Source organism: Ictidomys tridecemlineatus, chromosome 10 (assembly GCF_052094955.1).
Source record: "Ictidomys tridecemlineatus isolate mIctTri1 chromosome 10, mIctTri1.hap1, whole genome shotgun sequence".
Taxonomy (NCBI): Eukaryota; Metazoa; Chordata; class Mammalia; order Rodentia; family Sciuridae; genus Ictidomys; species Ictidomys tridecemlineatus.
This window is the reverse complement of record NC_135486.1, coordinates 11,936,648-11,963,497: the sequence shown is the minus strand read 5'-3', so window position 1 is coordinate 11,963,497 and position 26,850 is coordinate 11,936,648. Positions and strand designations below refer to the sequence as shown.

Below are 26,850 nucleotides of genomic sequence, written 5' to 3'. Positions count from 1 at the left end.
TTTCAGTTATTTATATACTTTCTGACCTCCCTCGACTTTATCTTCCCACACACCTATGCACAAACACACTCACCATCCTGTAAAGCTCCTTTAGTGCAAATATTATCTTACCCCTTCCTGGTTCCACTGTTTGGTGTCCAGCACAGTGATGGTAGGCACTCGATAAACAGGTTTTTAATGTCAGAGATCACATACACGGGAAGGGGGAGGGACGCCTCAAGACCCAGCAAGCAGGAGTGACAGGTGTTGAAACTCTAGTCTCTTGTCCTCAGGACACGGAAAGCAAGATTGAGAACCCATTCACCCAGTCTGCTCCATCCTTGAGTGTCCTTTGACACAATGAGCAATTTATATAGGTGAGAGACTCACTGACTCTGGGTTGGCTGGTATGTGGTAACAAGACATACATCTTCCTGCTATGATTTTTAGAGTGAGAGGTGAGGAGACATTAAACTTCAGGGATATTATAAGTTCCTTTTTGCAATATTCTAACAGTCCACCTTCCAATGCCACTAGCATCTAAGTGTTGAAACTACCAGTAAAAATTCAAGTAACAATTCTGTTGGTTTTAGCAATATAAGGAATAGCCGCCATCTGTTAGAAATTTAACTAAAATTCCCTACTAAGTTGCTGGGGCTAAATAATTCTAAGTAACGAAAATAATTTTTCCTTTTTCTAAATAACAAAAATAATTTTAAGCGGCAACCAATTTCATCAAATCAATTGATTAATTCAAGTTAATCAATTCCATTAATTTGATTGATTGGATTAGATTGATGAATTCCAGCTATGAACTGGAAATAGTTCCCTCATAGGCTATACCATTTTGAGAACAGGATGAATCAACATTCGTATTGTCCTCAATTTTGGATCAAAGCAAACTTGCACAAACCTAAGAAGATCGTCTCCCTTTTGTGACAACACAGAATTTAGGCTGAAATCATGCTAGTTCCAGGCAAGAAACAGTGGCCTTATCACCCACGCCCTCTTTACCAAGGCAATTTTATGACTTGAAAAGTTTGTGGTAGAGATAATGGCAGGAACAATATCATGGAGTAAGAAGAAACAGGATGTGTTCAGGAGACACTGAGTCATCAAGTAGGTCAGAAAACCCAAGGCTTCTCAATAGTTTCTGTCAAAATGTCGCTTAGAGAAAGAGTAAATCTGAATGCTCACTCCAGAATTCAGGCATTTGGCCCCATCCCTCGCTCAATCTTTGAAGTCTCATGTTTTATCTTTAAAATGAATGTAAACTTTGCCTCCTACTCTGTGATATCAATAGTACTATATGAAAATAATGTTTTCCAGGCCTGGGGAGGTAGCTCAGTGGTACAGTGCTTGCCAGCAAAACTGAGGGCCTGGGTTCAATCCCAGTACCTCAAGAAAAATAATAAAATAAATAAGATTATTTTATATTATTAGAGGACTTTTCTATTTTTGGTTAGTAGACTTTGGTTAGTAGGTTTCTAGCACATTCCTCTACTCCCAGTGACTCAAGTGGATGGGTTTAATCCCTAGTACCAAAAATAAAATAAAATAAAATAAATAGGTTTCTGCTGGTTTTATTCATTCATAAATATGACTGAGTCTTTCATATAAGCACTCGTTTTTCATATTTGAGAAATTATAAATATGAGAGTACATATAACATACACATGTTTCTAAAATTAATTAATAACTGACCACTAAATAAATGCCACTCAACCTAACAAATAGAATATCTTAGAACTTTAAAGCTCCCAGTATACCCGCCCCGCCCCAGATTGCTGCTTGGGCCTATTCTCCCTTCCTAAAATCAATGTCTCAAAATTCCTTTGAGCAATCATTTCTTTGTTTTTCTCAATAGTTTATTTATCTCAAAGGTAAATCTTCCTAAACTATACACCATAAAGTAGTATAAATATCTTCACTTACTTGTGACCTCTATATTATTTATATGAGTGCATATATTATATGTGCCTTTTGAGCTGCACATTGCTTTTGTGATTTATCCACATCAATATGTGTGTAGCTGAAGATCATTCATTTTTATTTGTGAACAATATTCCAATTTTGCTGGACATTTTGGTTGTTTTGCTATTTGTAGTTACAAAGTGTTGTGTCTGCAGGTGCACATAGGAAAGAATTTCCCTAGGGCAAATACCTGCTGTGAAATTACAGTCAAATAGTATTTAAATCTTGCTGGGCAAGGTGGCGCACTCCTGAAATCCCAGTAGCTCAGGAGGCTGAGGCAGGAGGATCACAAATTCAAAGCCAGCCTCAGCAATTTAGCAAGGTGCTAAGCAACTCAGTGAGATCCTGCCTCTAAATAAAATGTAAAACAGGGCTGGGGATGTGGCATAGTGAGAAAGTGCCCCTGAGTTCCATCCCTGGTACCCCTCCCCAAAAAAGGTATATAAATCTTCAATTTTAATACACAATTCTTGTGGCAGATCATATTTTCTAAAGACGGTTACTGTGCTAACTTTCCATTACTGTAACAAAATACTTGAGATAATCAACTTAATAAAGGAAAAGATTTATTTGATCTTGAGTTTCATAGGTTTGTGCCCACGGTTGCTTGGCTGTATATCTTTGGGTCTGTAACAGCACAATACCCTGTGGCAGGAGTGCATGGTAGTGAAGAACTGTTTACCTCCTGGCAGCTGGAATGCAAAAAGAGAAAAACAGGAATCGGTCAAAGTCCCAATATCCTTAAGGACACACCCTCAATGACCTAACTTATTTCCACCTTTCCCAATAGTCACAGGCTAGGAAAAAACCTTTAACACATGGTCCTTGGGGGCATTTCAGATATAAGCTATAGCGCCATAAAAATGTCTTCCATCCCATGTATACTTTTTTTTTTTTTTAAGAGAGAGTGAGAGAGGGGGACAGAGAGAGAGAATTTTAACATTTATTTATTTTATTTTTCTTAGTTCTCGGCGGACACAACATCTTTGTTGGTAATGTGGTGCTGCTGAGGATCGAACCCGGGCTGCACGCATGCTAGGCTACCGCTTGAGCCACATCCCCAGCCTCCCATGTATACTTTTTTTAAGATGACTTTGCCACACCTTCCATTAGGAGGTAGAGTCTATACACCTTTTCTTCTTCTAACTGGGTAGACTTTGCAACTGTTACAACTGAGAGAGAGTATGGCAGAAGGCATTTCATGTGACTTACAATGTTCCTTCATAAAGGGTCATGCAGGTCTACTTTGTTAACTCAAATACTTGTTCCTAAAACCTTCAGCTCCTGGGGGCTGGGGTTGTGGCTCAGTGGTAGAGCTTGCCTAGCATATGTGAGGCACTGGGTTTGATCCTCAGCACCACATATAAAAAAATAAATAAACAAACAAACAAATAAATAAATAAAGGTATTGTGTGTCCATCTACAACAAAACAAAACTTCAGGTGTCTCGTAAGCACTCTGACCACCCTGAGACCAGAAGGCCACGTGATGTGAGCTCTATCAACCCATGTGAAGAGATCATCAGGAGGGTCCCTGAGACAACATGAAGAGAGACTTTAGCCAGTCCCCAGCTGCCCCAACTCCAAATGTTCAACTGAAAAAGGAGAAGTGATTACAGAGCTGTTTAACTTTTTTCCAACTTGCTATCCCACAGAAAGTATCAGACACTGTTTTAAGTTGTTAAAATAAGTTTGGGGTAGTTCGTAGCCAGGCAGAGAACTCCAGAACAGTAAATACCAAAACGTTCCCTAAGTGGTTGTAAGGGAGACCTAACTAGCAGTGAAGTACCTGTAGAGATGTCCCTTAACACCTTCACATATGTGACAGGAAAAATGAGCATGGTTGTAGTTTGAATTTCCCTGATTTTCATGTATTTAGTGATTGTCAACTCCACAATTAGTTGTACTTGGTCAGAAGGGTAGGTTACTGAAAGACCAAAGAAAGTGCCCAGAGATGGCGTTGAAGGCATATGATTTATTGGGGAAATATTTATTGGATCAGTGACTGCTCCAAGGAGAGTTCAGTGGCTCCACAGGCTGAACCAGTAGGGCCTTGTCCCTCAAAGCGTGCTCCAGAGAAAAGCACCTTCATTCCTAATAGCTCTTTGTTCAGCGGTGGTTCTCTGACCACAAGTGACACGTATCCTCTGCACAGTGCCCTCAGTTCTGCCCCAGTCACCACTGAGAGTGGAGTTTTATATGTTAGGCTTCAAGATCAGTGACATGATCTTGCTTAGTTTGCTTACTTTGCTTATAAGACCACTATCCCAAGCAGCAAGTGCCCTGGGGTAAGAAAGCAGCTTTCTACAGATAACACTTACTGGAGCTGAAGTGGCACCCCCTTTCTCCATAGAAAAGCTCTCTTCACCATGGCTGATTTTAGGACTGTCAGCAAAAGAGTCTCCATGAAAGAGTCCAATGTAGATCAACTTCCTATTCTCATGTTGCCCTATTTTATTTGGCCACTGGCCAGGAAGGTACCAGCACTCCAGGGGCTGGACACTCCTTACTAGTTTTTCACAAACATATCCAGTATAGTACTTTGTAGAAATGTGCAAACAAAGCCTCTGGCCTTGAGCTGGGCTTCACAGAGATGTCTACATTTTTAAGAAACGTTACAAATGGGCTCTATGGTAACAACTGGCAGGGGGAGGAAAAAAAGGGGAGAAGAAGCTCTCCCCTTCTCAGGTGTTGTCCTTGAAGAGTTAACATGCCCAAAACAGTGAAAGAAAAAGTTGCTTTTATGTGAACTTCTGCAGACTGTGAACTTCTGAGCCCCTCCCCTTACATGGTATAAAACTCTGAAACTCCCTGAACTCGGGGTTCAGGGGATTGATTGATTACAGCAAAAGCTGTACCCTCTGAACCTGGCTGCAGCCAAATAAAACTGTTTCCTGCTATCTTTGGTGCCTTGCCTCCTTTGTCCCTACAACAGAGCTAGCTCCCCATGTGCAAAAGACAAAGCCAGTGTCCTTCAAGATATGTATCTGGACATTCCAACCCAGGCTTGCTGTCAGTGTTCCCTTATTTTTGGTACCGGGGATTGAACTCAGGGGCACATAACCATTGAGCCATATCCCCAACCATTTTTTGTATTTTATTTAGAATCTTGCTAAGTTGCTTAGGGCTTCACTAAGTTGCTCAGGCTGGCTTTGAACTTGTGATCCTTCTACCTCATCTTCATGAAGCTGCTGGAATTACAGGTATTGTTACCATGCCCAGCTTGGCTAGCTTTTTGATCAAAAAGAGGACATTCAGGGACATGATGTTTTACTGTTCCCCTTTTCTTTAAGAGAACATGGTGACCCATTGTGTTTTTTCTTGCACATGGTGAAATATATTATAGCTACATCTTCTTGGTTGTTGCTTACCCTCTGCTCTTTTAATAGTAAATTTTGATGATTGGAATATGCAGCAATACTTTTTTATTATTTGAGCTTTCTTATATTGAGAAATCTTCCCATAAATATGTCCAATTATTGTGTGTAAACCAAAAAATGTTTAAGCTGGATGTGGTAGTGCACACCTGTAATTCCAGTGATTAGGGAGCCTGAGGCAGGAGGATCATAAGTTTGAGGTCAGCCTCAGCAACTTAGCAAGGCCCTGTCTCAAAATAAAAAATAAAAATAAAAAGGACTGGGGATGTTGCTCAGTGCTTAAACACTCCTGGGTTCAATCTCTGGTGGAAAAAAAAAGTAAGACATAAAACTATCATTGGAGAGAAATTATTGGCCTATATTTTTGTGACCTTGCAGTCAGTGATGCTTCCTTGGATATCATACGTCTACATATAACTTCTAACTCATGACACCAAAAGTACAAGTAACAATAGGAAAAAAATAGATAAAACATTATTTGTTAAAAGGTTTTCGTATCCATAACTCTTAATTCAATAATAAGAATACAATAACCCAATTTTTAAATGGACTAAGGACTTGCATAGACATTTCTCTGAGGACAATGTATCAATAGCCAATGAACACATGAAAAGTGATTAGCATCATTAAACATTAGGAAAAAAGCAACTCATGCCCACAAGAATATCTATAATAAAAAGATGAATAATAGCAAGCGCAGGTGAGGATGTAGAGAAATTGGAACCCTCCTACATTATTGCTGTGAATGAAAAATGATGTAGCCCCTTGGAAAACAATTTGACAGTTCCTCAAAAAGTTAAACATAGAGTTACTATGGGTATGCTCATATTCTTTGGTATTTTTCTGAGGTCCAGATTTAAAGTATATTCCTTCGAAAGTATTTGAATTTACTCTGCCAGGTGGAGCAGTAGCAACTACCAAGACCACTTGAAACTGAATTTTGACCTGGGGGTATAGTTTCAGTGGTAGGGCACTTGACTTGCAGGGGCAAGGCTATGGGTTTGATCCCCAGCACTAGCACCACAACTAAACAAACAAATAGGTAAATGAATAATTTTTAAAATTAGTTAAATTCTCACCCAGAATCTTTTTTTGAATTGAGGATTAAACCCAGAGGCTTTTTTTTTTTTTTTTCTCCACTGAACTCTCTCCAGCTTTTTTATTTTTTATTTTGAGCCAGGGTCTCACTAAGTTGCTTAGGGCCTTGCTAAATTGCTGAGGCTGGCCTCAAACTCGAATCCTACTGCCTCCTGAGTTGCTGGGATTACAGGCATGCACTACCACACTCAGCTTTACCGGGAACTTTATGTTGATTTTGCTTTGCTTTTCGCATGGTTAGGAACTTTCACAAAAAACATATTTCTCCCCCAACAAAGCTTAGATTGAAATGGACAAGGATGTCTGATGAATCCTTCGCATGGTGTTTTGTCCTATTTTACTTGCTGAATTGGTATTTTTTGGGAAGTTCCCAGATCCATGTAGGGATTTCCATCTCATCTTTCCCCATAGGGCCAATTCTTATTTTCTCCCCTGTTCTCTGCATTAGGCAGAATTCAAGCTTTAGGATTCCCATGTAGACAGATGTCACCAGAACAAATATCAACACCTGAGGGCATTGCTGGTTTCAAGTTTTCCTACCAATTCGGCCAGACATTTTATAGCTCCATGTTGTTAAAACTGTTCAATTTCTTTTTTTTTAATTTGGTAGGTCATTTGGCTGAGATGGCTCACAGCATCTTGGATTGCTGCATGAATAAACTCAAGTTTACCCAACCACCCACTAACCTCTAACTAGTGATTGTCCGCTTTAGCCAACCAAATATATTTTCTTTGTCTTGCTTTCACAAACACTTTATGAAAGTCTTTCCTCTCACCTCCCTTGGTAGAGCAGTAAACCCCTCTCAACTGGTGCTACCCAATTCCTGAATTGCTGAATGGTCAAATAAACTTATTAAAATTTTGGCACTGGGCACAGTGGTGCACGCCTGTAATCCCAGTGGCTCCGGAGGCTGAGACAGGAGAATCTTGAGTTTAAAGCCAGCCTCAGCAATGGCGAAGCATTAAGCAACTCAGTGAGATGCTGTCTCTAAATTAAAAAAAAAAAAAAAAAAAAAAAAGAAAGAAAAAGAAAAAGAAAAAGAAAAAAACACCAAGTAGGGTTGGGCAATGTGGCTCAGTGGCCAAGTCCCCAAGTACCCCTGAGTTCAATCCACGGTATAAAAAAAAAAAATTTTTACATGTCTAAGTTTATCTTTTAAGAGTTTGTATGTATTGGGCTGGGGATATAGCTCAGTTGGTAGAGTGCTTGCCTCACATGTACAAGGCCCTGGGTTCAATCCCCAGCATCACACACACACACACAAACACAAAGAGTCTGTATGTATTTGTGTGTGCATGTAGTGCATGTGGTGGGTGTGTGTGTGAGTGTGTGTGTGTGTGTGTGTGTGTGTGTGTGTTTCAGCACTCTTGGGTGTTCCATGATGCCAGAAAGAGTTCTCTGAACACCTAATTTGTCATAATGCCTGAAACAAAAATCTGACAAAGCACATTAGTTGCAAAAAGTTCACATGCCCCATCCATGACTATTCAAAATAACCTTTAAATAAACATTCCTCTCTGGGAAAATATACCATGCTCATCTGATGACTTCTTTTATCCCCTGAACATTCTTGCATCACTCATAGTTTAAGTAACACAGTGGAGTGAGAGATTAGATTAAAAAGGTAAATTGAAGTCACATTTAAAACAGTCTTCAGTGCAAAAGTAGAAATATAGAATATTTAGATTGCCTAAGTTTTACTTTTGTGATTCAGTGGATTGAAATTCCATGCCCAACATACTTCCAATTGGCAATAGTTATTTTTCCTCAAATGGATTATTTCCTTCAATCTGTTGAGTGACTCCTATACGCTTGCCACTGGTGATAGTGTATGGGATAAAAGAAACAATGAAAGGCACTTTTCTCTCCATAAGCAATTTATAAACAACTCTTGGAGACCCTTCTTGTATGAAAGTGACAACTATGTAAAGCAGAATATGGTAAGTGACAAATAAATGGTGAAAGGTCAGAGAGCTAAAGAAGTTCAAATTAGGGAATGGTACCTCCATCTTGGAGTGTAGGTAGGGTGGGCAACTGTCCTGGCGTGCATTTGCTGGGGACTGAGAGGCTTTTAGGGATGTAGAACCTTCAATGAGAAAACCAGGATCCCTGCAGACAAATCAGAACAGCTGGTCACCTAGCAAAGGCAGGGATATAAGAAGAGTCAGAGAAGGCTTCATCCAGGACAGGAGACAGAAGCTGAAAAGAAACTTGTAGAATTAGTTGGATTCTTTTGGCTACCTTCATTAATACATTGAACATAAATACAACCAAATCTCCTCCTCCACACTTCAATAATAGCCTGGCAACCATGTAGTGATCCTGTTCTTGTGTCAAAAGACAAAATTACAACAAATTTAGTTTAAAGATCTAATAGCTTTTTTGCAGTTCTACAATCAATCAAATCGCATTCTATAAAATTCTATGGGTACCTGGCACACTCCTGTAATCCCAGCAGCAGGGGAGACTGAGGCAGGAGAATCACCAGTTCAAAGCCAGCCTCAGCAGAGACAGGCGCTAAGCAACTCAGTGAGACCCTGTCTCTAAATAAAATACAAAACAGGGCTGGGGATGTAGCTCAGTGGTCAGGTGCCCCTGAATTCAACCCCTATACCCTCCCCCTACAAAAAATAGAATGGGTGTTCTGCTGAGTTGGCAGAGGGGGTGGCTTAAAGTCAGAGAAGGCCTGAAGACAGTAGAATGAAGAAATAAGCAGATTTCCCTCATAGGGTTAAAATGGAATTTTCTTAAAATTCAGCTCAGGTAAACTAAGATCCTTCCGATGGTTATTACTGAAGCCAGAATTAGACAGGCAGTCAGTGTAAATCGAGTCAGGTCGGATCAAGGAGGCCAATTTTGAGTGAGTCTGGGAAGTTGGAGACTGTCCCCTGAGGGATCTTATCAAAAACCTGACCGCTACTCACCTGTTGCCAAGGTAACCTGTTCCAGGAATTTCCCCTCCCTACAGGGAGCTCTAAGGTTGTTAATGAGTCTTGGCTACTCCACCCTTCCCCTCCAGCTTCAGCTCACCTGGTTCCCACCTTTTGGCCACCCCACCGAGCATTCCCTGGGCCTAGTCTGCAGGCAGAAAGGAGAAAGATAGGGGGAGAGAGCAAGAAAACAAAGGAATCCTAGGACTTATAAAAAGGGCAGAACACCTTGCTTCTTGGGATACCAGGATACCAGCTATGGCCCCCTTCTTCCTCGCAGGAGAAGTCTATGTTACCCCTTTTTTCCTGCCTCGGTGTGCTTCCCTAATCAAACTTCAACATGTCAGCAATAACCGGCAGTATCACTGTGAATCTCCTGTTTTGTTCTATTTGGGAAAGCTGGCCCATTTCAAAGTCAGGTGGGTTACTTAACACTCAGCACCAATGGTTCTACTTTGGTTTGGTTTGGTCTGTTGGGCTGAGGAATGCAGTTTGAAACAATGGTCTCCCATAAATTTTGTTTAACAGTGATACTCTCTTTCAGTAGTCACAAGTGTTGGAATCTTTTATTCAATCATTGTCTGCCACTCTATCACTGCACCGGTATAGATAGTGTTCTAATTTCCAGTTGCTTTACTTCCCTTCAATGATTCATTAAATGAAAACTTTTTTTTTTTTTTTTTTTGTACTGAGGATTGAATCCAGAGGTACTCTACCACTGAACTACATCTCTACATCTCCAGTCCTTTTTGGGGGGGCAGGGAGGTTGAACTCAGGAGCACTCAACCACTGAGCCACATCCCCTGCCCTATTTTGTATTTTATTTAGGGGGTCTCACTAAATTGCTTAGCGCCTGATTTTTGCTAAGGCTGGCTTTGAACTCAGTCTTAGGCTCCTGAGGCTGCTGGGATTACAGCATGTGCCACTGTGACTGGCCTCCAGCTTTTATTTCCTGAGATAGAGTTTCACTAAATTGCTAAAGCAGGCCTCAAATTTGGTGGTCCTCCTGTCTCAGCCTCCCAAGTGGCAGGGATTATAGGCATGTGCCCCTGAGCTAGAATCCTAAATGAAAGCTTTTTATAATTCCTCCTTCTGTCCAACTGTATTAAATTACAAATTAGTCTATCAGTGGCAGTTACGCCCCTGGGTCTGTAATTACAAGAAAGGCTGCTTAGAAACAGAAAGTTGGGCGTCATAGAATAAAAATTCTCGCAAACAACAGTTGACCTAACGTTTCCCTACAGAGGAGAGAAAGCCTGTATGGAATACTCTAAACGAGTGTTTCTCAAACTTTAAGGTGCCTGCAAACTACTAACACTCCTTATCTTGTTAAAATGCAAACGACAGTGGGCTTGGTTGCTGCTGCTCCTAGGCCCGGCTTTCAGCAGCAAGGCAGTAAAGCCAAAAGGCTTTTTATGTGTCTTCTACCTTCCCAGATTTCCTGCCACTCCCTAAAGTTCTTTCACAGTGCTGCTATCTGAAATTTTACCAATATTTTTATGAGACAATCTTCCAATTTATTTCCAACTTAATACTAATTCTTTTAATCAAATAGTTCATCATATCCACTGAGTTAGAAACTAATTAAGAATGAACATTAACTTTATAGGTAAATAAGGAAGAATTTTAAGAATGAGGTGAACATAAAAGTAGGCATGAGGGAATTAAGAGGTGGATATTGGACCCCTGCAATAAGGGAAAGTGGCAGGTAATGCAGGTAGTGCATATCCATAATCCCAGCTATCTGAGAGGCTGAGTCAGGAGGATGGCAAGTTCAAGGCCAGCCTCCACAATTTAGTGAGACCCTGTCTCAAAATTAAAAAAAAAAAAAAAAAAAAAAGAATAGGCCAGCATGGTGATGCACACCTGTAATTCCCGCATCTTGGAAGGCTGAAGCAGAAGGATCACAGGTTTAAGGCCAGCCTCAGCAACTTAGTGAGGTCCTAAGCAACTTAGCAAGACTTTGTCTCAAAATAAAAAATAGAAGGGCTGGGATTGTGGCTCAGTTGTAGAGTACTCACCTAGCATGTGTGAGGCACTGAGTTCAATCCTCAGCACCACATAAAGATAAATAAAGGTATTGTGTCCATCTACAACTAAAAGAATATTTTTTAAAAATATAGAAAATAAAGGGGTTTGGGGATGTGGCTCAATGGTTGAGTACCTCTGGGTTCAAACCCTGGTACCAAAAAAATAAATAAATACAATTTTAAAATAAAAAGGTCAAGGGATATAGCTCAGTAGTAGAGCACGTGCCTGGCATTCATGAGAGTTTCATCCTCAGTACCATTAAAAAAAAAAAAAAAACGATTGAGAAAGCAGAGACACTTGGGGTTAGGAGGACAAAGGTAATATGAGGAAATAGGAGGAGGTGAAGAAAGAGAAGTGAGAAACCACCTGTACAAATGTCAGAGCTTCGGAAGCCTTGCCTCTGGCCATTCTGAAGAAATCGTGATCCTAATTAAAACAGCAAATCTATTCCTAACTTTTTATAGAGGGATAACCTGACACATACATATGTCGATAAGGATTAATTGTCTTCTCTTAATTTGCTTATGCAGTTGTGAAATGCAAAGAGTCCTTTTGCTAAATGCATAAGCCGGTTGATTCTAAGGCAAATATCTTTTTTTTTTTAAAAATAAAGATATCAAGATAGAATTTAGACATATGTGTGTGTGTGTGTGTGTGTAATTGGTTATTTATATACATATAATTGGTTCTTTTTCATTATACATGACTGTAGAATTCATTCTGATATACAAGCATGGAATATATCTTATTTTAGTTAGGACCCCAATCTTATGGCTGTACACGATGGTGGAATTCATTATGGTGTATTCATATAAGTACATAGAAAAATTATTTTAGATTCATTCCACTGTCCAAATAAAATTTAGAGCTAAAGGCAAGATTGGTGAATGGCATCCCAGAATGGTAGTACTTAAACACCTCTGAGATCACCCAGTCTTTTTAGTCTATGGGTGAAGAAATTGAAACAAGAAGTGGGTTGCTCAATGTCTGTCTTTCAAATAGTTAATGAAATAGATTGCACTTGAACACCAGGACTCTTGACTCTTAATCAAGTGCCCTCTCTAATACTACACACTAGTTCAAAAATCCAGGTTCAAGGACCGAGGATGCACCTCACGATAGAGCATTTGCCTCACATGCCCGACCCAGGGTTCTATCTCCAGTACTACAAAACAAATAAATTAATTGATGAATTGACTTTAAAAATACTGGTTTGGGGTGAGGAGATGGTAGAGCACTTGCCTAGCCATGTGTGAAGGCCTAGGTTTGATTCCCAGAAATAAAAAAATTTACAAAAATCCAAGTTAATATTTCCCAAAAGACTTCACATTTTTTAATGTGTAGAAACCTGTGTGCTTAGTGATTTTACACATAATGGTTCAACTAATTTTGACTAATCTTCATGTTGTTATTGTTGTTTTGAGTTTTGTTTTCAGTTCTAGGAGGGCTATACAATTTGTATAGTCAAAACCAAAATTAACCCATTTATTTTCCAAATATATTCCAGGGTTACCTGGAGCCCTCCTTTTGAGAAACCAATGAAATATTTTATTGAAAATAAGCCCAGTTTTCTTTGGAAATTCCTCTACTTACCATTTTTAAAAGATATTTATTTTTTAGATATAGGTGGACACAATATCTTTATTTTATTTTTATGTGGTGCTGAGAATCAAACCTAGTGCCCCACACATGCTAGGTGAGCACTCTACCTCTGAGCCACAACCCCAGCTCCATTAACCTACCATATTTTAAGGGAGGCCAATGACCATCTCAAGCTATTTTAACTATCTTAGTTCTTTTATTATTATTATTATTATTATTTAGTTGTCAATGGACCTTTATTCTATTTATTACATGCAGTGTTGAGATCAAACCCAGGGCCTCACACATGCTAGGCAAGCACTCTACCACTGCGCCACAACCCCAGCCCATGGGTTATTTTAGTTAATTTACACAGATCCTTATTAGTCAGCTTTTCATCACTACAAAATACGAGAGACAGGCTAACTTATGAAGAAAAGGATATTTACTTAGCTCACGGTTTGGGAAGTTCAAAGTCCAGGATTATAGGACCCACTGGTTTGATTTCTGATAAGGACGGAAAGGTGCCACATTGTGGCAGGAGGGTGTGTGGAGGGGGAAGGGATTGAGAAACTAATGTGACTCCATTTTTGAGAAACCAGCCTCTACCTCAGAGCAAAGCCTGTCCAAGGAAGGGGGCATGACCCTTGTCCTTGGAAAAACCCAAAGAGCACTCCTAAGCACATACTCACCCTGCTGAGTTGTTTGTCTGTAAATAACAGAAGAAGTCTGTGGCGCCAGGTGTCCCTGACTCAGGCTAGGAGATGACCCATAGCAACCTTCAATCAGCATGAGACAGGGAAAATCCTGGAATGCCAGATGACCCCCCGGTAGTTTATGGTGGTTGATAACATGTTGGGAAACCAACCAAGTAGTTTAGCATGTACACCCCTCATGGCCTAAATCAATCAATTCAAACAAATCCCCCTATTGTACTAACCAATCACCTCTACTCAACTTGTTCCCTCCAGTGAATGTCCTAATCAATGTTAAGAGTTGTTGTTTGATTTTCCTGCGGTATGGAATGATTTGCTGTGTGATGTTGTGACGCATAGAGTACCCCTAAAACCTATAAAATCTCACTGAACAAAGGACCAGGACTCACTCACTTCCTGCTGCGTCGGGAACGGTTGTGAGTCCAGGCTCCAGCTTGCAATAAAGACTCTGGTGGGACTGCATCGGATTCAGCTCCTGCAGGTCTATTGGGGTCCCACGAATCTGGCATAACAGGATCACATCTCAAACAGGAAGCTGGAGAGCCCGGAGGAGCCAGGCTTGCTCTTTTATAAACAGCTTTTCTCAAGAACTATCAAGGGGTTGCCTGGAAACTACCTTATTCCCTTTAGAGGGCATACCCCCCCATGACCCAAGACGTCCCACTGGGCTTCATCTTTTAAAGGCTTCCCATCTCTCCAATACCACCACCCTGGTGATCAAGCTCCCAATGCATGGACTTTGGGGGGTTCCCGATCCATGTCCAAACCAAGGCGGATCCATTGCAGCACCCATCCGGGTCATCGGTGATAAGGGTTGTTTCCTTCCCTTGGCCCAGAAAGGCACCTTTCCCACAGGAATTTTATCATTTACTGTGAGTAAGCAAAAGGCAGTTCAGATAGCCCTTCCTGTAGTTGCTGCTTCCCAAGTACTTCACTCAAAATAATTAATATGCTGCGTTGGCACATTTGGAGATGCCAAGTGCTTAACTCCCACAATACCTATATTCCAAGTGTGAATTTGGACAACCAAGGACAATGTGAAATGGAAGCCGGAGCCAAATAAGACACACCCACGAGTCCTAACCTGTGACATGATCCTACCTGCCAGCTTCACATACTTGGCTAGGATATACTGTAAAGCATCCAGAAAGTACATATGGAACAAATGAAAGGTGATGCTATGTCATCATGCAGGTCAAAAGCAGTAGTACATTTCACTAGAAAAGGCACAAACTAATATGTTAACTTCCCAGGATCCACTTTACCCCCTATCAAAAATGCATTATAATGTCAGGCTTTTACACTCCAGTGTGATTAACTCAGTGTATTGCATTTTCCAGAACAATTTGGATCTTGTACCTTAGTATACCTTAGGGCTATTCTAAGTAAGTGTAACAGAAAAGCAAGTCCTCCCCATTACTCATTTCCATAGAAGGCAAGAAAATTATATTTTTGGTAAAAAAGTTTACAGAAGTCACTCTGGGTTAAAGAACAAACTATTCTAGCATTATAATTATATAATAAATAATATAATTCTGGCATTATTATAATTAAATTTTAGAAAAATTTGTCTCTTCATAGATAATTATTATTGTGTGAGGTTTTGTTTATTTTTGCAACAGGAAAATACCTGTTGCCTAGGCTGGTCTCAGACTCTTAGACTCAAGTGACCTTCTTGACCTCAGCCTACACAGTAACTGGGACTACAGCTGAACACTACCCAGCTTCATAGGAAGTGATATTTTTAAGGAAGTATTAAAAGAATTAGAGCTAGCATCTCTCTCTCTCTCTCTCTCTCTCTCTCTCTCTCTCTCTCTCTCTGTGTGTGTGTGTGTGTGTGTGTGTGTGCACGCGCGCGTGTGAGCGTGCACACTCTAGAGATTAAACCCAGAACCTCAGGCATGCTAAGCATGCTATGCCATCTTTGGAGAAAAGGACAGAAAAACACACTATGTCCCTATAATGACCCTTTCCACTCCCAAGAACCTAGTCAGGTTAAGAGAACATTAAGAGCGAGTCTGGGCCAGAATACCCAGATAAGTATTCTCTTTAAGAACACTGACTTTCTCCTGTGTATGCTGGGAATTAGGTAAATTAGTGTTATCTGTAGAAAGCTGCTTCCTTGTGTGCATACCAAGTTCCTTGAGATGCTGGTCATACAATGGAACAAAGCGAGGTACGATCATGATGTCACCTCTCCTGTAGCCAAGCTTATGAAACCTCTCTCCTTGCAGTAACTGGTGTGGAGCAGAGCACCATGGAGAGGACAGTGCTCCAGCCACTCCCAAACCAAACATCATGAGGGATGAAGGCACTGTTTCCTGGTGACCAGGAAATGGCTAGTCCATCATCACCATACTTTCTGGTAAAGCACCTGGCCAGCCCATTGCCACTGGATCTTCCTTGCAAGCACTTCTCAGTAAACCCTGTCTCCCATTCCACCTCTGGGTGTCTTCTCTGGTCTCTTGACTACTTATCCCACTGGCCTGCTGCACTGGGCTGTGGACAGTGTACATGCACTTAACACTGAGCTAAGACCCCCAACCGCAAGAATCAGAATCTTATAACTAGAACCACATAACCTTTCCCTAGTTGAAGTTAGGAAAGAAAACTTTTCACAAAACATTCTTTAACATTCTTTAACATTCTTCAACATTAAACTTAATAAACTCACTTGGATAAATCACAAATGTTTCCCATGATGGCAAAGAAAACCATAGAATCAAAGAGATTACCTAGTGCAAACTTGCACTTTGTAGATGTTTAAACTAATTCTTATATTGTTGTACTTAACATCTTACCATTAATGAAATGAGGAGAAAACAAAATCTACAGAAATCATAAGAAAGGGAAAAGGTGGGCGCAGTGGTGCATGCTTATAATCTCAGCTACTTGGGAGGCCAGAGACCAGCTTGATCAATTTAGACCCCTGCCTTAAAAAAAAGGGGGGGGATGGGGATGTGGCTCAAGGGGTAGCGTGCTTTGCTTGCCTGGCATGCGTGCGGCCCAGGTTCAATCCTCAGCACCATATACAAACAAAGATGTTGTGTCCACTGAAAACTAAAAAATAAATATTAAAAAATTCTCTCTCTCTCTCTCTCTTTCTTAAAAAAAAAAAAAAAAAAAAAAAGCTGGGCGTGGTGGCACACACCTGTAATTCCAGAAGCTGGGGAGGCTGAGACAGGAGGATCACAAATTCAAAGCCAGTCTCAGCAAAAGTGGAGAGCTAAGCAACTCAGTGAGACCCTGTCTCTAAATAAAATACAAAATAGGGCTAGGGATGTGGCTCAGTGGTTGAGTGCCCCTGAATTCAACCCCAGTACCAAAAAAAAAAAAAAAAAGAAAGAAAGAGGGGCGGGGTATAACTCCATGGTAGAGTGCTTGCCTAATATGCTCAAGGTCCTGGTTTCAATCCTAGCACCACATTAGGAAAAAAAAAAAAAGCCCGAACTCAGAAATATTCCAGTCATTATATTCCAAGTGCCTTACAGTCCTATAATCCTTATCATGTTTATATTTCCAAATAATTTTATAAGCATTTAATGCAAAGTGAGTTTTCATTCTTTTCTGGAATTTAAGCTAATTTAAGAAAACTTGAGATTGAATTTGCTACACAGAACCCAGTAATGCCTCACTGTAGCTTCAGGGAAATATAAATAAAGAAAATAATCATAAGCATCTGCAGGTACTGGGACAATTGAAAGTCATCAGCATCTCAAAACAGATGCAGGTATTATTTCCCAATATATCACAAAGTATAGGATGAGCCAACATGTTCAATGAAAAGTAAAAAAGAACAGATGTGAGGAAAATTCACTGTCGAAAATTCATACTATTTTTCTTCGTAAAGAATAAAAATTGGCACACCTGTAATCCCAGCTACTCAGGAAGGAGAAGCAGGCGGATCAAAGTTTGAGGCCGGAGTGGGCAACTCAATGAAATCCTGTCTGGAAAACTAAAAAGGGCTAGGGATTTAGCTCAGTAGTAGAGTGTTCCTGGGTTGAACCCCCAGTACCACACATACACTCACACACACACACACACACACACAGAAGGAAAGAAAGAAAAGAAGTGGATTCCATTAGTCAACCCCCTGGAGTCTGGACAAGCCTTATGATTTGCTTTGACCAATGGAAAGCAGCAGAAGTGATGCTATGTGAATTCCAGAGCCTTTGCCTTCAGATTCTTGGCAGTTTCTGCCTTCACCCTTTTAAAATAACACTGCCAGGCCAGAAGTTTAAGCAGGCTGCCTAGCGATGAGAAACCCCAGGGAGAGAGAGACAAGTCCCAGCCTTACAGCTATCCCCACTAAGGTCATGGAATAAATTCTATCATGCCATGATCATAATCAACGTAAATATATTGACTTTCAATATATATAAAATTTTTACTAAATGTGAAATGAATATATTGTACAATACACATGTAAATAGAAAGAAAGCTTTTTTTTTTCTCCAGGATCCTATAAGAGAATATTCTCAGTATGTCCATAAACTTGGGAATTGTGTTATAAAATGAACAGAAGGGCAAGGTCAATGACATTTTACCATCACTTAAAATCTCTTAAATTAATGTAGGTAAGATAAAGGCCAGGGACTGAGGTTGTGGCTCAATGGTAGAGTGCTTGTCTAGCATGCGTGAGGCACTGGGTTTGATCCCTGGCACCACATAAAAATAAAACAAATAAAATAAAGGTATTATGTCCATTTACAACTAAATTTTTTAAAAAAGACAAAGGCCAGACATTAAAGAATACTGACTTTTGACAACTCCAAAGAAAAAACAGAAAGGCCAGTTACGTAGCTAAGTGGGTCACAATGTGCATGTATGTAGTGTAAGGAAGTAGTTTGGAAATAATATCTACACTTGAGGAATCCCAGTAAGGACAATAAATTCAAGTGTTTGTTCTTTATGTTATACAATTTGTTTATTGGCTAGTTTGAGGATTTTCTGCAGGGGGGTGGGGTGGGGGTGGGTACTAGAGATAGAACCCAGGGATGTTCTATACTGAGCTACACTCCCAGCTATTATTATTATTATTATTATTATTATTATTATTATTATTATTATTACAGAGGTTACTAAATTGCTGAGCCTCAAACTTTTGATTCTCCTGCCTCAGCCTCCCAAGACTCCAAGATCACAGGTGTGCACCACCATGCCCAGATTTACTGGCTAATCTTTAGGTATTTAGCTTGTGACATGCCTAAGCCAAAATTGAAAAGAAGACTAGGGGATAAGGGATAGCTCAGGTGTAGAGCCTATGCTTAGAGTGTGGAAGGCCCTGGGTTCAATCCCTGAACCCCCAGCAAAAAAAGTAAAAGAAGAAACTTAAGAAATACAGTCATTTGGGGTTTGTGACTTTCTCATTTACTTTTCTTGCAAGGCTTTGAGTATAAACCACACACAGGCCTGCAGTTGAATAGACTGCATTATTTATGGCTCACATTTCTAACATCAAGAGCACACCTTTCTAAAGGAAGTCCTTGAGTACAATAGAACTGACATTGATTATACCAGCTAACCTTTCCTTTCAGAATTTTGTTTGGAATACTTCCATTATTGGGAAACAAGAGGGGGATAGTTGTAAAAGGGCCCCTGACCTACAACTGACCCAGAAGACCCAATATCCCTCTTGCCAAGCCATTAGGACATCAATTTTCCCTCCTCTTTAGTGGGTGGGGCTATGGAAGAAACCTATCCTTTGAAGGTGAACCTATCCTTCCCCACATTCCAGAAATGATGTTTCATTCCAGAAAGAGGACCGGTGCTCTCTCCAGTAGATTTACTGGGCAGGCATCATGTTCCCAAGGTCATGCATGTGCCCCCAGCTTGTCGGAAGTCAGTTGACTGTTATATGAGTGCGTATGCTAGGCAAGAAAGGGCAAGCACATGCTCAAGTGGGCAAGCACATGCTCTTGGTTTTCACACGGTAGAGGCATATGACTTCCCCAAATGGGCAGTAGCTATGCAAGCCCTGAGTGCAAAAGGTGTGGCTACCTGGCACTCCAGAGTTTCCCGCTATAGCTCATCCCACCCTCTGTCCTAACCCATCCTAAGTCTAAAGCCTTTTCTCTTGGGTGTATTCCAGTTCCTAGCTGGTCTGTGGGGTGTATCTCACTTCACTGCCTCCTGCCTTCTCTGATTACCATCCCTGCATTGCTGGGTTTGTTTTTGTGTGGGGTAATAGGCCTAATCTTAGGCATGACACCCAGGACAAGGATCACTCCACTATTATCTTAATCTCAGGAAACATTTCCTGATGACAATTTATAAGACTTCAGGGTTTATGTTTGACCTGCATATCTTTTTTATTTTTAATATTTATTTTTTAGTTGGACACAATATTTTTATTTTATTTATTTATTTTATGTGATGCTGAGGATCAAATCCAGGGCCTTGCATATGCTAGGTGAGCACTCTACCACTGAGCCACAACTCCAGCCCCTGCATATTTTTTTAATATGTATATATTTTTAGTTGTCAATGAACCTTTTTATTTATTTATAAGTGGTGCTGAGAATTGAACCCAATGCCTCACATATGCTAGGCAAGTGCTCTACCACTGAGCTACAACCCCAGCCCCTGAACTGCCTATCTTTAAACAGCTTACTTCATGAGGCTCATGAATCAGAATAATAGATATTTATTTCTCAAAGGAAAAGCATTAGAAAAACCCAGAAATGTTGTCATTGTTTTAATTTCATTCTTCTCCCTCCCACACACAGTTTAAGAAAACATGTTTAATAATTTTCTGAATCTCTCTGAACTGAATTTTGAAACAAAGACTCACTTAAATGCCAGGCTGGACTTTAACTTGTGATTCTCCTACCTCAACTTCCCAAGTAATTAATCTGCTTTGTGCCTCTAAAATTTTATGTATTTTATGAATAGGATCATGTGGCCTTTTGTGTCTTAGCATAAGGGTTATCCATGTTGTTGCATATATCAGAACTTTATTCCTTTTTATGGCTATACGTAATTCCACTCTCTGGATAAACATTTTTTTTACCTATTCATTTGTTGATGGGACTCTTGGTGCTCCCACTTTTTGATTATTGTGAATGGTGCTATTACAAACATTCTTATACAAGCTTTATTTGAACACTTGCTTTTAATTCTTCAGGGTGTATAACTAGAGTGGAATTGCTGCATCGTGTGATAATTCTGTGTTCAGTTTGTTGAGGACCTGCTCAACTTTCTTCCACAGACTGTACTTGACATTCCTATCCAGCAATGTATGATGTTCCATTGTCTACATCCTGACCAACACTTGCTGATTTTCTTTTCTTTTTTTTTTTTTTTCCCCAGCTATAGCAATCCTAGTGGGCCTGAAGTAGTATCTCAATGGGCTTTGATATTTATTTTCCTAATAGTACTGAACATGGTTCCATGTGTCTATTGGGCATTTATAAATATTCTCTGGAGTCATGTCTACTCAAATTCTTCACCCATTTTTAAATTGGGTTGTTAGTCTTTTGCTGTTGTGTGTTTTATATATTCTGGATATGGATAGAAGTCTCTTATCAAATATGTGACTTGAAAATATTTTCCCTCATTCTGTGAGTTCTTTTCCCTCTCTTCACAATATTCTTTTTTTAATATTTATTTTTTAGTTTTTTTTTAGGTGGACACAATATCTTTATTTTTTATTTTTATGTGGTGTTGAGGATTGAACCCAGCGCCCTGCGCATGCCAGGCGAGGGCACTACCGCTTGAGACACATCCCCAGTCCACTCAATATTCTTTCATAGCAAAAAATTCTGGGTTTTTTTGGTGCTGGGGATTGAACCAGGTCCTTATACATACTAAGCATGTGCTCTAACCACAGAGCTATATCCCAACCTCCAGTTTCTAATTTTGATTAAATCCAAATTATCTATTGTTTTCTTTTTTGTATATACTTTTTAAAAAATGTTTTTAGTTGCAGATGAACCAGGTACCTTTATTTTATTTATGTATTTATTTTTTAATTTATTTTTAAGTGGTGCTGAGGACTGAACCCAGTGCCCCAGTGTGCTAGGCAAACAACCTACCACTGAGCCACAACCCTAGCCCCTTATTTATACTTTTGATATCTTAACTAAGAAGCTATTGCCAAATCCACAATTATGAAGGTGCACCCCTGTGTTTTTTTCTAGGAATTATATAGTTTTACCTTTTGTTTGTAGGTCTCTGCTCCATTTTGAGTTAATTTTTGTCTATAGTGTGAGGTAAGGGGTCTGTCTTAGTCCATTTTGTGGAATACCTGAGACTGAGTGATTTTTTTTTTATCTAATAGAAGTTTCCACATACTTATTGCTGAGCCAACTTACTAATGCAGAACATTGAAATAAAGAGAAAAATCATTTTCCTAATAAAACATCTCTAGCTCCCCAATGAAAATATTTTCAGCTTAATATGGTAAGATGATAATGACCTCAATCGAGCATAAATATGTATGCCATCTCACGTGCAATTCCTTAGACACCCAGCTTGGTTCTTCTTCAAGTTCTCTTCTTGGAGTTGTACCTGATTTTATTACTAGATTTCATCTAAATTCACTGAAGAAAGGGAAAATTTGCCTTAGTTTCTTGGCCAGAATCTCTTGATCCTGAAAGTCTTGTGAAGAGACAGCAAGGAACAGAGTCAACCACACACACAATGATGGCAGAGGAAAGGAAAGGACAAACTGGATATTTTATTAATAGAAATTTATTCTTTCACAGTCTGGACATAAAGAAGCCCAAGATCAAGATGCCAGCAGGTCTGTCTCTGGTTCCAAGATGATGTCTTGTCGATGCACCCTCCAGAGGAGAGCAACAGAGTGTCCTAACATGGCATAAGCACAGAAGAGAGAAAATATGCCTGCAAGGCTGCTTCAGAGCAGTATTAATTCATTAAATCTAAACACTTCCCATTAGGTCCCACCTCTTAGCATGTTGCATTAGAGATTATATTTGTAATACATGAATATTGGGAGAATATGTGTTCTCCCAATATTCACATTCAGATTATAGCAGTATCAAACTTTATTCTTTTATTTTTAATTTTTTTAAAATATTTATTTTTAGTTATAGTTGGACACAATACCTTTATTTTATTTATTTTTATGGGGTGCTGAGGATCAAACCCAGGGCCTCATGCTAGGCGAAAGCTCTACCCGTGAGCCACAATCCCAGCCCCTCAAACTTTATTCTTTTACATGTGGCTATCCAATTGTCCCAGTAAACCTAAGCAATGTTTTTAAAATTTATATTTTACTTTATTTTTCTTTTATTTTCTTACACTTTCTTTTCTTTTCTTTGGTACCAATTGAACCCAGGGGCACTCAACCACTGAGCCATATCTGTAGCCTTTTTTCGTATTTTATTGAGAGACAAGGTCTTGCTGAATTACTTAGGTCCTCAATAAGTTGCTGAGGCTGGCTTTGAACTCAGCCTCCTGAGCCAGGGGGATTACAGGCGTGTGCCACCACCCCACCCAGCTACTTTCTTGTTAGTTCATTTGTGTTATTAGTAAGAAAGTTATGGTAACTTTATATCAAAAACAAAATGATAATAACAATTATTATTATTATTATTATTAATAGCAATAGAAAGTAAGGATTGGAAAAGGAATACATGCCAATCACAGCAGCCAGCTGTTCAACCTCAGTGCTACAAATACACCAAGCATGCTGTTTCCCAGTCCCCAAGAAAGAACTTGGAGAACTCCACAGAGAGATTTTGGACATTTTATTACTCATACACTCTTGGTGGCAGCAGGCTGACTTATGATGGAGGACCACATTGTGCCTCTAAGCAGGAGAAATGTATAGGACAGGTTGCATGCCACTGCACAGGTGCAGTTCTTCAGATGCTGTATGCATGCATTCTTTTACTTTACAACCAGTGCCACTCTGTTTTGATCCTAACCTAAAGATTTGAGATAAGGGAAATAGCCAGTTTGCCCACCCATTTCCTTTGTTATGTTCTATAGAGTCCCTCTTATTTCACTGTAAGTTTTCCCAGGCAATCGCCCATCTCTTCAGTGCCTTGGAAGTCCCCTAATGTCTCTTGCAATCTTATACCACTTCACATCTTCTGTGAAGCACTTGGAAGCCTCCAGATGCATACAGCATCCATATCTTACAACAACAATACAAAGAGCAAGAACATATCAGCAAATATGCGAAGGTAATCAAAATAGCATTAATTTGTTTAGATATTTAGGTTAAAACATGAATGATGTTGTATTTTTAGTCCAGTTGCATTTTATCCAAGTCCATTTGGGCTCATTTGCAGGTTGGACTATCAAGAGAAGTCCTCATGCTGCAGTCACAAGGAGTTCTGAGCAGATCCAACAAGTCTGGTTGGGATGATGTGTCACTTCCAATGCCCAGTCCAGGAATAGGTTACTTGTTGCTAAGCAATGGAGAATATATGTTTAATCGGCACCAATAATGGCAAATTAGCTCCATTTGTCAGTATTCAGGCTACTCTACAATCTTGTGTTAGTAAAGTAGTCTGCACAGTAGACTTGTCTGAGCAAGTATACCATACCAATCTATCTGACTTCAGGGATATAGAAAGAATAAGACATCTTTGAAATATATATAATTGCCATGAATTGATACAAGTGTTTCTTGGGCGGGGTATGGGAGCACATGCCTATAATCGTAATGGCGAGGGAAGCTAAGGAAAGAGGATCGCAAGTTCAAAGCCAGCCTCAAAAACTTAGCAAGGCCCTAAGCAACTCAGTGAGACCCTGGTTTATAAATATATATACATATATATGTATACATGCATATATACATATAAACTCACGCTCACACACAAAAGGCTGGGAATGTGGCTCAGTGGTTAAGCACCCTTGGGTTCAATCCTGGGTACCATAAATAAATAAATAAACAAACAAGTGTCTTTTGGATGCTGAACCCCAAAGGTAACATCATGTGTACTTGTGAGGGCCTCCCAACAGAGTAGGATTTATTTGTAAGTTTAGACATTATCCCTCCCTCCAAGGGGTCAGAAGGGCAAACCATCAGGGTCTTACTTATACACTCCATGGACATCTGCTCCTTGTCTCCCATGTGAAGTCTTGAGAAGCCAGCAACAGAAAGCTGTTATTTGTGTCCCATGCCAGTTTTAAAAAATGTTCAGTGAATGTGTGCTTTATCTGTACCTTAATGCTGGTGGGCAGGTTAATATAGAAATTACTGCGGGCCACTGATGTCTGGGTTTTTTATTTAATGTCCTCAGTGTCTCAGACAGAAGAGCAACTCACCCCTGCATAGAGTTATTTTTAGGCATTAGAACTTGTTTCAGCAAGCCATTCATTCTTTTGATTAACCTAACTTCTGTTGGATTGTATGGCAGATGGAGAATCCATATGTTCTGGTCTTGAGCCCACTGTTGTATGCCATGGCCTGTGAAATGAGTTCCTTGATCATTCTCAATTACCTGGGGTGTGCTGCCATACATGGCACTCAGCCAGAATAGCCCCTTAATGGTTGTCTTTTGATTGGCTCTTTTGCTGCTGGAGGCTTGCATCAAGCCTGCAACTGTTGACACAAGTCAAAGCAAATTTGGCCCCTTCTGATAACAGAAGAGGGCCAATGTAGTCCATCTCTGAAAAGGGTTGCCCCTCATTTGATATGATCCTCAGTGGCATCTAGTCACTGAGAGCAGGCAAGAGGAGTATGGCACACAGCAGCAACATCTGGCATCTTTATGGGCAGTCCTCAGAGGGTTACAGCTGCCCACAAAGTCTTTTAGCCTTCATGGGTTTTTTTTTTTGTTGTTGTTGTTGTTTTATTTTGTTTTCTAAATATTTTTTTAGTTGTCATGGACCTTTAATTAATTAATTAATTAATTTATATGTGGTCCTGAGAATCGAACCCAGTACTTCACATATGCTAGGTGAGCGCTCTACCACTGAGCCACAACCCCAGCCCTGGCTTACATATTTTAATCTACAACATGTAAGTTAGCTAAGTGGTGATTTCCTCTGCTAGGGCTTCATGTAGCCATCTTTTCTTCACCAGTTATACAGCCTTGACTGGTCCTTTTGCTGGGGCCCCTTTGGCTGTGGCTCTCAACACTCTGGTAATAGGTTCCACAGCAAGAATGGCATAAGTTGCACACAGTTGTCTTTCCTACAAGCTATAACACTCTTCCACCCCCTTTCATAACTGTGGCCAAAATCCCATTAGAGGTCTTATGTCCCTTAATCTGCTGCCCAAAGCCTCATCCAAAGTCATCTGCAGTGACATGGATTGTAAGCTCAGCAGGTTTCCATGTGTCTCATGTTTCAAGGGTTTGTGCCAGTTTACTGTCTGTTGGGTCTGATTAAAAGTGGTTCAGTGGGGGCTGGGATTGTGGCTCAGCGATAGAGTGCTCATTTAGCATATGCGAGGCCCTGGGTTTGATCCTCAGCACCACATAAAATAAATAAAGATGTTGTGTCCACCGGAAACTGAAAAATTAATATTAAAAAAAAATCTCTCTTGGATCCGTGGGCCTAAATATGGACACCTGAGGAATTCTGGATCCCGGGGCCTAAACATGGACACCTGAGGAACTTCCAGATCCAGAAGCCTAAACATGGATGTGCACCTTTGAAACTTCTGGATCTGGATCCGGGGGCCTAAACATGGATGTCTGAGGAACTTCCATATCCAGGGGCCTAAACATGGATGTGTGCCTGAGGAACTTCTGGTTGCTACGGCTTAAACATGGAAGACTGATGAACTTCCGGATCCAGGGGCTTAAACACGAACGTGTGCCTGAGGAACTTCTGAATCTGAGGGCCTAAACATGGACGCCTGAGGCACTTCCGGATCCTAGAGCCTAAACATAGATGCTGAGGAACTTCTGGGCCTGGGGCCTTAAACATGGACGTGCACCCGATGAACTTCCCGATCCAGGAGCTTAAACATGGACGTGCACCTGAGGAACTTCCAGATGCTGCAGCCTAAACATGGACGCCTGAGGCACTTCCGGATCCAAGGGCCCAAAGATGGACGTGCACCTGAGGAACTTCCAGATCTGGGGGCCTAAAAATGGACATGCACCTGAGGAACTTCGGATCCGAGGGCCTAAACATGGACATGTGCCTGAGGAACTTCCAGATGGGGCGGAGTGGGGGGGGGGCTAAATATGGACGTGCACCTGAGGAACTTCCGTATGCTACAGCCTAAAC

At 40.3% G+C, this 26,850-nt stretch overlaps 1 long non-coding RNA gene across 1 annotated transcript in view; it reads left to right on the top strand.

Moving 5' to 3' along the window:
* LOC110597623 (uncharacterized) overlaps window positions 1-22,576 on the top strand; it is a 94,265-nt gene extending 71,689 nt beyond the window's left edge. The window contains exon 4 of the long non-coding RNA XR_013426400.1: window positions 22,395-22,576. This is a non-coding gene — a long non-coding RNA (uncharacterized LOC110597623). The remainder of the gene's footprint in view (window positions 1-22,394) is intronic.
* Window positions 22,577-26,850: the final 4,274 nt, after the last annotated feature.